The following is an 8,758-nucleotide window of genomic DNA, read 5'->3' on the forward strand; positions in this document are numbered from 1 at the left end:
AAGTTGCAACACTTGGCTTCCTGAGTGCCAGTCATTTGTGTAGAGAATCCTTTCAACTTTTGGTCAGTTACTTAAGGATGTCAGAGCTGCAGTGTGTGTATTAACTGAGCCATATGAAATTATGTATTAATAACATGTCTAATTTCAGAGGAATCACACAGGTTTTGAAAGCAGCTATCAAGAGATTTGTAATCAATTTTCTCCTGTGATGTAACAAGTTTGCTTTTTGACTTGAAACAGAATGATTCATCAAGGCTGAGCTTTCTCTGCCTGTTGAGTATTTTCTTTACACACACCTGGGCATTAGCAGCATCTGAAAGTCAAGCTCACGCTAGATGCTCTCTGTTGATTCTGGATGCAGGAATGCAAAGCTTTCAGCTCTTTTAATGTCACGGTTAAAGTTTGTTTCTTTATGGAGGAGTGAACAGTTTATGCAGTGTCTGGATAAACAGCAGCTGCATGTTTTTTCACTTTCTTCTCCTGAAATCATTCTGAAGACAAAGAACATTACGCTGACATTATTTCAGAGCCTTGACTCAATTGCAAACCATCTAGCTTATGAGTAGAACATTTTTCACAATACTGTGAGTAATATTGTCTAACATTTTTGAAAATATAAACCACCAGTTAAACAATATTGCCGTTGATTGATTTTGTTTAAACTAGGTAATTGCAAACAACAAATAGACTTAGACTTAGACTTTCTTTATTTGTCATTTAGATTTGCATCAAAAATGAAATTTCGTTACAATGGCACATAGCACAACAGGAATAGAGGAAGGCAGTATGTACAGTAAAAAAACAGATATCCAAATATCAAACTTTTTAATATAAAAAAAGACAAGAGAAACTCGTAGATAATATGTTGCACAATTTTAGTTGCCTATTGTAAAATAACTTTTGTATATAATACAATAAGAAAAATATGATAAATATCTTTTGTATAAAAGACAGATTAAAATAATGCAATATAAAGATAATAATAAGATAAATATAGGATAGCTTAGTCCTTTTTAGGTGTATGGGTGAGGAGGGGAAGAGAAGGGGGAATGGTTATACAGTGTTCAGCAGTCTTATGGCATGTGGACAGAAGTTATTGTTGAGTCTGGCTGTTCTGTTCCGCAGGCTGTGGAACCTCCTTCCAGAGGCCAGCGGTGAGAACAGTCCATGGTGGGGGTGGGAGGGGTCACTGGTGATGTTTTGAGCCCTGGTCAAACAGAGTTTCTTTGCAATGTCCTGGAGGGGAGGAAGTGAAGTCCCAATGATTTTCTCCGCTGTCCTCACCACCCTCTGTAGGCTTTTCCAGTCAGAGGCACTACAGGCCGCCGACCAGACTGAGATGCAGTTGGTCAGGATGCTCTCTATAGTTCCTCTGCAGAAGGTGGTGAGAATGGGAGCGGGTAGGTGCACTCTCCTCATCCGGTGCAGAAAGTGCATACACTGCTGGGCCCTCTTTACAAAGGTGCCAGTGTGGTTTGACCAGGTGAGAGAGTCTGTTATCTGCACCCCCAGGAACCTGGTGCTGCTGACGATCTCCACTGCTGTGTTGTTGATGATGAGGAGGGTGGCTGCGCTGGTTCTTCCTGAAGTCCACAATGATCTCTTATGTTTTTGAGACATTCAGGATCAGGTTGTTGGTTCCACACCAGTCTGCCAGATGTTTCACCTCCTCTCTGTAGGCCTGTTCATTGTTGTTCTTGATGAAGCCCACTACTGTCGTGTCATTTGTGAACTTCACGATGTGGTTAGTGGTGGACTTGGAGCAGCAGTCGTGGGTCATCAACGTGAACAGCAGCGGACTCAGGACGCAGCCCTGGGGGGAACCGGTGTTCAGGGAGATGACACTGGAGACGTTTTTTCCCACCCGAACGCACTGAGGTCTGTTGGTGAGGAAGTCAAGCAGCCAGTTGCACAGGTTGGTGCTGAATCCAAGGGGGGACAGTTTACTTATCAGATGTTGTGGTATGATGGTGTTGAACGCAGAGCTGAAGTCCAGGAACAGCATCTGCACATGTGTGTTTTTCCCTTCCAGATGTTCTAGGCTCCGATGGAGTGTAGAGGAGATGGCATCCTCTCTGGAGCGGTTGGGACGATAAGCAAACTGGTAAGGGTCGAATGTTGGGTGGAGTCTGGAAACTGTGGTCCTTTACCAGCCTCTCGAAGCACTTCATCATGATAGGTGTGAGTGCTACTGGGCGGTAGTCATGGGTTGTGTTCTTTTTGGGTACCGGTACAATTGTGGCAGTCTTGAAGCAGGATGGTACCACAGCCTGGTGCAGTGAGATGTTAAAAATGTCTGTGAGAATCCCAGCCAGCTGGTCAGCAGATTCCTTGAGCACCTTTCCTGGTATGTTGTCAGGGCCAGCTGCTTTCCGGGCGTTAACCTTCCTCAGGGTTCTCCGGACATCAGCTGGGTCGAGGCAGAGTGTCTGCTCATCTGGGCGCGGAATGGATTTTGTTGCTGTGGTGGTGTTTAGTTCCTTGAACCTCCCAAAGTACTTGTTTAGCTCATTGAGGAAGCTGGTGTTGTTCTCACAGGAAGAGGGTGGGGCCTTGTAGGGGGGCTTGGATGCCCTGCCGCATCCATCTGGGGTTAGTGGGGTCATTGAAGAAATCCTGTACTTTTTGTCCACGAGCGCGCTTAGCTCATCGTATAGCTCGGTTCAAGTTGGCTCTAGCTGTTTTCAGAGCCACCATGTCACCAGACTTGAAATAACCACAGTATACATTATATTGAATGGAACGTTAATGTATTTACAAGTACTCATCATGAAAAGTGGCCCATTTAAGAATAATGTATATTATATAATTAGATTATAATCTATAATTTGATGATTTTACTGTGATGTTGGAGCTGCTAAAGGTGGGGCTAATATTAATTGGTTGTATACTGATGCGTAGCTTAATCTATAATATCACATCTTCAGTACCTCAAAATTGTAAATGAGTAAATGTACTAAGTTACTTTACACCGCTGCAATAACCAATTAGAATCATTTGTGAAATATGGAACATAATAAGGATAAACCAGGCGTGTTCCAAACATCTGTGGAGTTGGCCGGGGCCATTATCCTTAGGTGCCAAAATGTTTACATACAGTGCGTTGGTGTGTACATGATGAATAAGCTGACCAATCGATATGTCTCTTTAGGTGTCTGTGACCTGTGTGGCTGTGTGTCTGAAAGTTCTGGCTCCTGATTGTTGGGCAGGCTTGTGCCACCTCTGGAGTGTCATATCCAGAGACATTTCTGGCAGCCTCATTGTCCACAAGCATTTGCGCTGGAGTCTCCATTCTGCACTCCTCTGCCTCAGCACCAAGTTCAGGCTGATATATTATAACAGGAGTAATTGGAGGTGCAACATTTTGCTCTCCAGACTGCTGGTGGTGAGTTACTGTATGTTCCTTCTCATCTGAGCTGTCCTCTTATAGTTTATTTGTTCATTTCTGTCTCTTCCTTTGGTGAATATGAGGTTTTGTCCTCCAATAGTGCTTTGGGCTGGTTCTCAAGTAGCACAGCATTACATGGCACCAATATGTTCCGATTGCAGGTTCAGCCTCTCCCTGTGCCTATTCAGGCGGTACCTGGTAAACTAGGCTGTTTTTCCCATATAGAGACCACAATATGTATTTGATCTAATATGAGTGCAATTCTGTTAATCCTCCACACTCCGTATATTTTACCCCTTGCTGTAGTCTTTTTGATGGTTTTGGATGCAATGTCATATGTTTCTTTTATTTGCTTTTCATTTGAGGATATTCCTGGTATGAGTTACATCCTTCCTCACCATTTAGGCCAAAGATCAAATCAATTGACAAATGTGGCTTTCTACCAAAAAGCAAAGGAGAGTAACACATTGCCTCACTGTTGTGCAGTTGTAAGAATGTACAACTTTATTCACAGTCTCCCCAGTGTCTTCATCCAAGGTCCACAGCATAGATAACAAGGTGAGATTACGCTTTCAGCTGTTCCCTTGTGGGTGGTAGAGAGTTGTTTTTGAGTTTGCAATGCCAGTGTATTTTTGCAGCTGGATTGTGGTGTATTTTGGCAGAGAAGCCAAATTTCAAGGCAAAATTGTCAGACATTTTCTCGACTGCTTTGTTACCTGATTTGTTTCGGGTTGAATAGGCTTGGGCAAACTTAGTGAAGTTGTCAATAAAATATACTCATATGCTTCCCAGCTTTTTGACCAAAAGTTGGACTCTGACTCGGTAGTGTACCAAGATCTTTAATGTTTGTTGGGGGGTTTCTTTTCAGGGCCAGCACTGCATCTACTTCTTTATCCTTTATCTTTCAGCCTTCAGCTGATATCACTTTTCCAACATAGCACACCTCATTTTTGGAACAGGTCACATTTGTCTGGCCTCAACCTAATTCCCCAGGCTTGCTGATGTTTAAGAACAGACCTCACCTCATCCTCGGTATGCTGTGTGAATGTTGTGGTGTAGACTAAGGCATCGTCTAAGTATGGAATGCCTATTTTGTCCCTGAAACCTTTTAGGCCTTGTAAGCCCCACCACCACCCCAGCATCCACCTGTAGGCTCTGGCTAGAGGTTTAGGGTATTTGCTCATCACTCCCCAATATCTCTATGTAAACATATCTGAGGGGAATGATGAGGTCGGAGCCTAGATGCCAAAATTTAAATATGCTATATTGCTGTAATAAACATTTCAAATGTGAGTTGTCTGACTGAACTACCTCAGCTTCAGACTATCAACAACAACTACTCTTCCTCTATGTGTCTTGCAGTAATGTAACACAAACAACTTACTCTGTCACCTACAAGTGAGTGCAATAGGTGTGTACCCTGTACAAAAAAACCTAAATACATAACGTATATTATTAAACAAAATGTTAAATTAAATTATCTGGCCAAGGATTTTCATGAAGTTTGGGATCCATTTGCTGCGGTTGTGTGTTGTATGGATGTTGGATCTTTTGAAGCACCATCTTAGCAACAACAATGATGTGAAGCAGTTCATGTGAAGAAATAATTCAGAGCGGAGTTATGTGGCAGTATAGGCTTACTGCTTCAAGGCAAACAGTTCTTAAAAACGGGCAAAGCACAAAAGTGAAATAAGTTGGTTTTCTAAAGGATAAAAATGATAAGTGTGCATATACTGAATTAGCTAAAAGCAAAAATAGAAGAGGTGCAAGGAGGTGAAGGTGAAAATACTTTTGAATAGAAAATGCAGATAACCACCCTCTGCCTCCTTCCTACTCTTTATTATTGAAGGATACCCTGCAGGTGTACTCATTTAATCACATTTGATATTAAAACAAATGCAATGAACAGAAAATCATTTCTGGTTTGGCATCTGTTATTATTCATTAACTCTAGTTCATTACAAATTGAAGAAGCATGTAAAGCAGTCTTATGTAAAGGCTCCCAAAGGGGTTAAGTGAATCCTTTTACAAGAACATTCAAAAGTGCTTTGTGAGTATTGTGACATTCTACAAATAAAATATCTGAGATTCAGTGCTTCTTAAACAGACAACAGTCTTGGATCCCTTGGGTTTACTGCCACACTGCTGCACTGTATTCCGGGAAATAAACAAGTGGTGCGTTTTTTACACTCCTAAAGCTTATATACTTTTTATGAAGTCATCTGTCAGGCCCCTTGAGCTGGCCACCAGACATCATCGTTTCACCTGCAGCTCATGTTGAATGATGTCAGAAAATGTAACCAGCTCCAAAAATTGTTTTACAGCCAATTGGACGCAATATGTTCCTTTTTTGGTCTCTCTTTTATTAAATTTTCTCTACCTTTAGGTCAAAGTATTACACATAAAAATAAATAAATGCACAAGATTAGATACCATTTCTCAACCCTACCAATGAATGCTGCAGTGAGGAAACAAGCAGTAGAATGAGACAGAATTGTTACAGAGGCTTTAACATAATTTTTTGTTCTCGGCTACTGTCATGCAGGTTACCAAGCTACCAAATCAGCCTTTAGTGAAATGTGATCAGCAATCATATAGTTCAAGGGTCCATCAAGGTCAAAATAGCTAAAATATAAAACAAACATTTGAGACCAAAGAGACAGTGAGACATCTGCAACCGCAGAAACTGTAAGACAGCTGCAACTCTTTCACGCTTTACTGTTTTGATGTGTCAGTCTAACAGTTTACATGATAGATTGTCCCTGAACTGCAAGGATACTCATATGTGTAGGTGCTGTGAAGGAATATGGATTCAGAATTGAAATTCAAGGACAGAAAAGGAGTGGAATTTTTTTTTTTCTTTTTTTTGCTGACTACAAATCTCTTTTCATGATTCATTCCTGTCGAATTTTTAAAACCCTTTTGGCTTTAATCTGTCGGCATACATGGGTGAGTGGTTCACATTTTTGTCGTTTGTTTGTTATCAGTCTCCTGGGGTTCAGAAGTCATAGAATCAATTAGTAGTATGGTTAAAGTTTTACAAATCATATAATCCATCCTGTTAACTGACTCGTTGCTTTTACAATAACCTCATTGCTGTACCAGTACTTTAGCTTTCACTGCACTCAACACACACACGCCTTACACAAACTCCTTCACCTACTTAAAGTTTGCTCACGTGGATAGCAGGTAGGGCTTTTCTAAAATACTTCCTAGAACACTTATGCTTGTGGACAACACTGCTCTTGTCTGCCCTCACGTCTGAAAGATGAACACCTTCTCTCGGAACGCGTTGCAGGACAGCGACTGAGCTCAAATACATGACCATACACCACCGAGTCAAATGTATACACACACACACACACACACACACACACACACACACACACACACACACACACACACACACGGACACAAACAGTACCACAGGAAATAATGAAGAAGCCCATGTGACTTAAAGCTCACATTCAATAGGGATAGCCTCAGGTTTAATGATAGAAAACACTTAAATTACTTGTGCACTGCGCCATTAAATTGTATAAAAATGTGTACATTCCACTATATGCTTACCATCCCCAGTTGGGAGAACTTTGATGAAGCTGAACTCTGAAAAGTTTTTTGTATTCCACGCAAATGTATGCATTTCCAATGAGTAACAGAGCAGAATAATATAAAACTCTTGTTTGATGTGTGCAGGTATCCCAGAAATTGCTCCTAAATTACAAGCTTCTGCAATATGCGATAGTTTGTCATGCAGCAAGTTTTCAGAAAATATGACATTTGTAGGGCAGCATCCTGACTTTCATGCTGTGCCTTCTCTACTTTTGTTCACACAGATCATGCATCACAGCAAATACCAACACGGCCCAATTTTATTTCCTGAAAATATGTAATCTTTTCATGTTAAATTAATTTTATATCAATAAAGCAATCAACACCTTCAAAGAAAAGAAAAAAAAATGTTTCTGTTGACTTGAGTTGACCGCTTGCTGCTATATGCCAATTAACCTCACATAGTATCTCCTTGCTGCTATATTACTGCTGCTAAACTGCCAGCTGTGCCCTGGCTAAAGCTCATGTTTCCAGCAGAGAATATTGTCCCCAGGGATTCAAATAATCTTTCCCTTTTAAGTTGATATAAACCACTGAGAATAAGCAACCTTGCCAAGCTTCGGCAGCGCAGCAGATCGCCCTGTGGTAATGAAACACCTTCCCTCTCCTCTTGCGTCGTCCTATAATGCCAAGGATATCAGGATATCTCTCTTTTTCATTTAGTTTCTTGCTATTCAGAGATTATAGGATCACAGTATCAGTATGATATCAGGACTTGACAGCATTAAGTTATTCCACCCACTCTGCATGGAAAGCCTGACATTATACGGCTAAATTATGTGGCACACTGTAGGCTGCAGTTTTGTAGATAAACTTGAAAAAGATGCCAGCGTAAGGACAATAACTATTGTTTCTTTAAAAAAAAGTTTGACAGCGAGAATGAGTTTCAGGATTGGTTGTACAGTAAAATGTGTCATCTTTATTTGTGGTAAACACCCACTCAGTGTTTCCTACAGATTCCTATCTGTCTGGTGGCAAATCAGATCAAGAGTCAACATGACTGTGTGTCTTCACAATCCTCCTTCAACCTAAAAAAAATTCCATCTGAGATAGAGTTAGTCATTACCTCAAAAATATACCACAAGTACCGTACAAGCCAAAAATGGTTACCTAAAATGTGAATGTAAAGTTACCTGTGCTGTGTGAAAAATATACTGAAAATATTGACATTGTATATTTCACACTAATTACACTAAAGAAACTTAAAAGTCACATATAAGACAGGGAGAAGAGTGGGGAACGAGAGGCACAAAGGGAACCCTGGGAGAATGTTTTGTTGCTTTGAGACTGCTCTAATGTTTTCTTTGAGAACAAATATAAGCATCCTGGATGTTTATTACCCTCCACCGAATCCATAACACATACAACTGAATAAACCCAGTCCATCAAAATGTCCATGCTGTGGTATAAATGCGAGCTAAATCAGTAGAGTGAGATGATCTTATTGCTGCGCCTTCCAGTACAAGAATGACACTTTGCTCTTTCTGTTCTACTTGATACTCGTCTTTTCCTGCCATCAGTCACTCCTACACGTTTCAAGTAATTAAACTGGGCGAGGACCAGCAGAATAAAAACCTAAAGGGCAGTAAAATAAGCAGTTTTTTTCACGTACAGCCAATATTCTGTGCCATCAAAATGAATTTCAGAGTGACAAATACAGGTTAATTTTCTGCACGTAGGTGTTTAAGGACAGAGAAATTACACCAACTTGTCAACACACTTTATGATGATTATTGTTGGATTTATTCGCAGTTTAAC

The sequence above is a fragment of the Dicentrarchus labrax genome, unplaced genomic scaffold (genome assembly GCF_905237075.1).
Source record: "Dicentrarchus labrax unplaced genomic scaffold, dlabrax2021, whole genome shotgun sequence".
Taxonomy (NCBI): Eukaryota; Metazoa; Chordata; class Actinopteri; family Moronidae; genus Dicentrarchus; species Dicentrarchus labrax.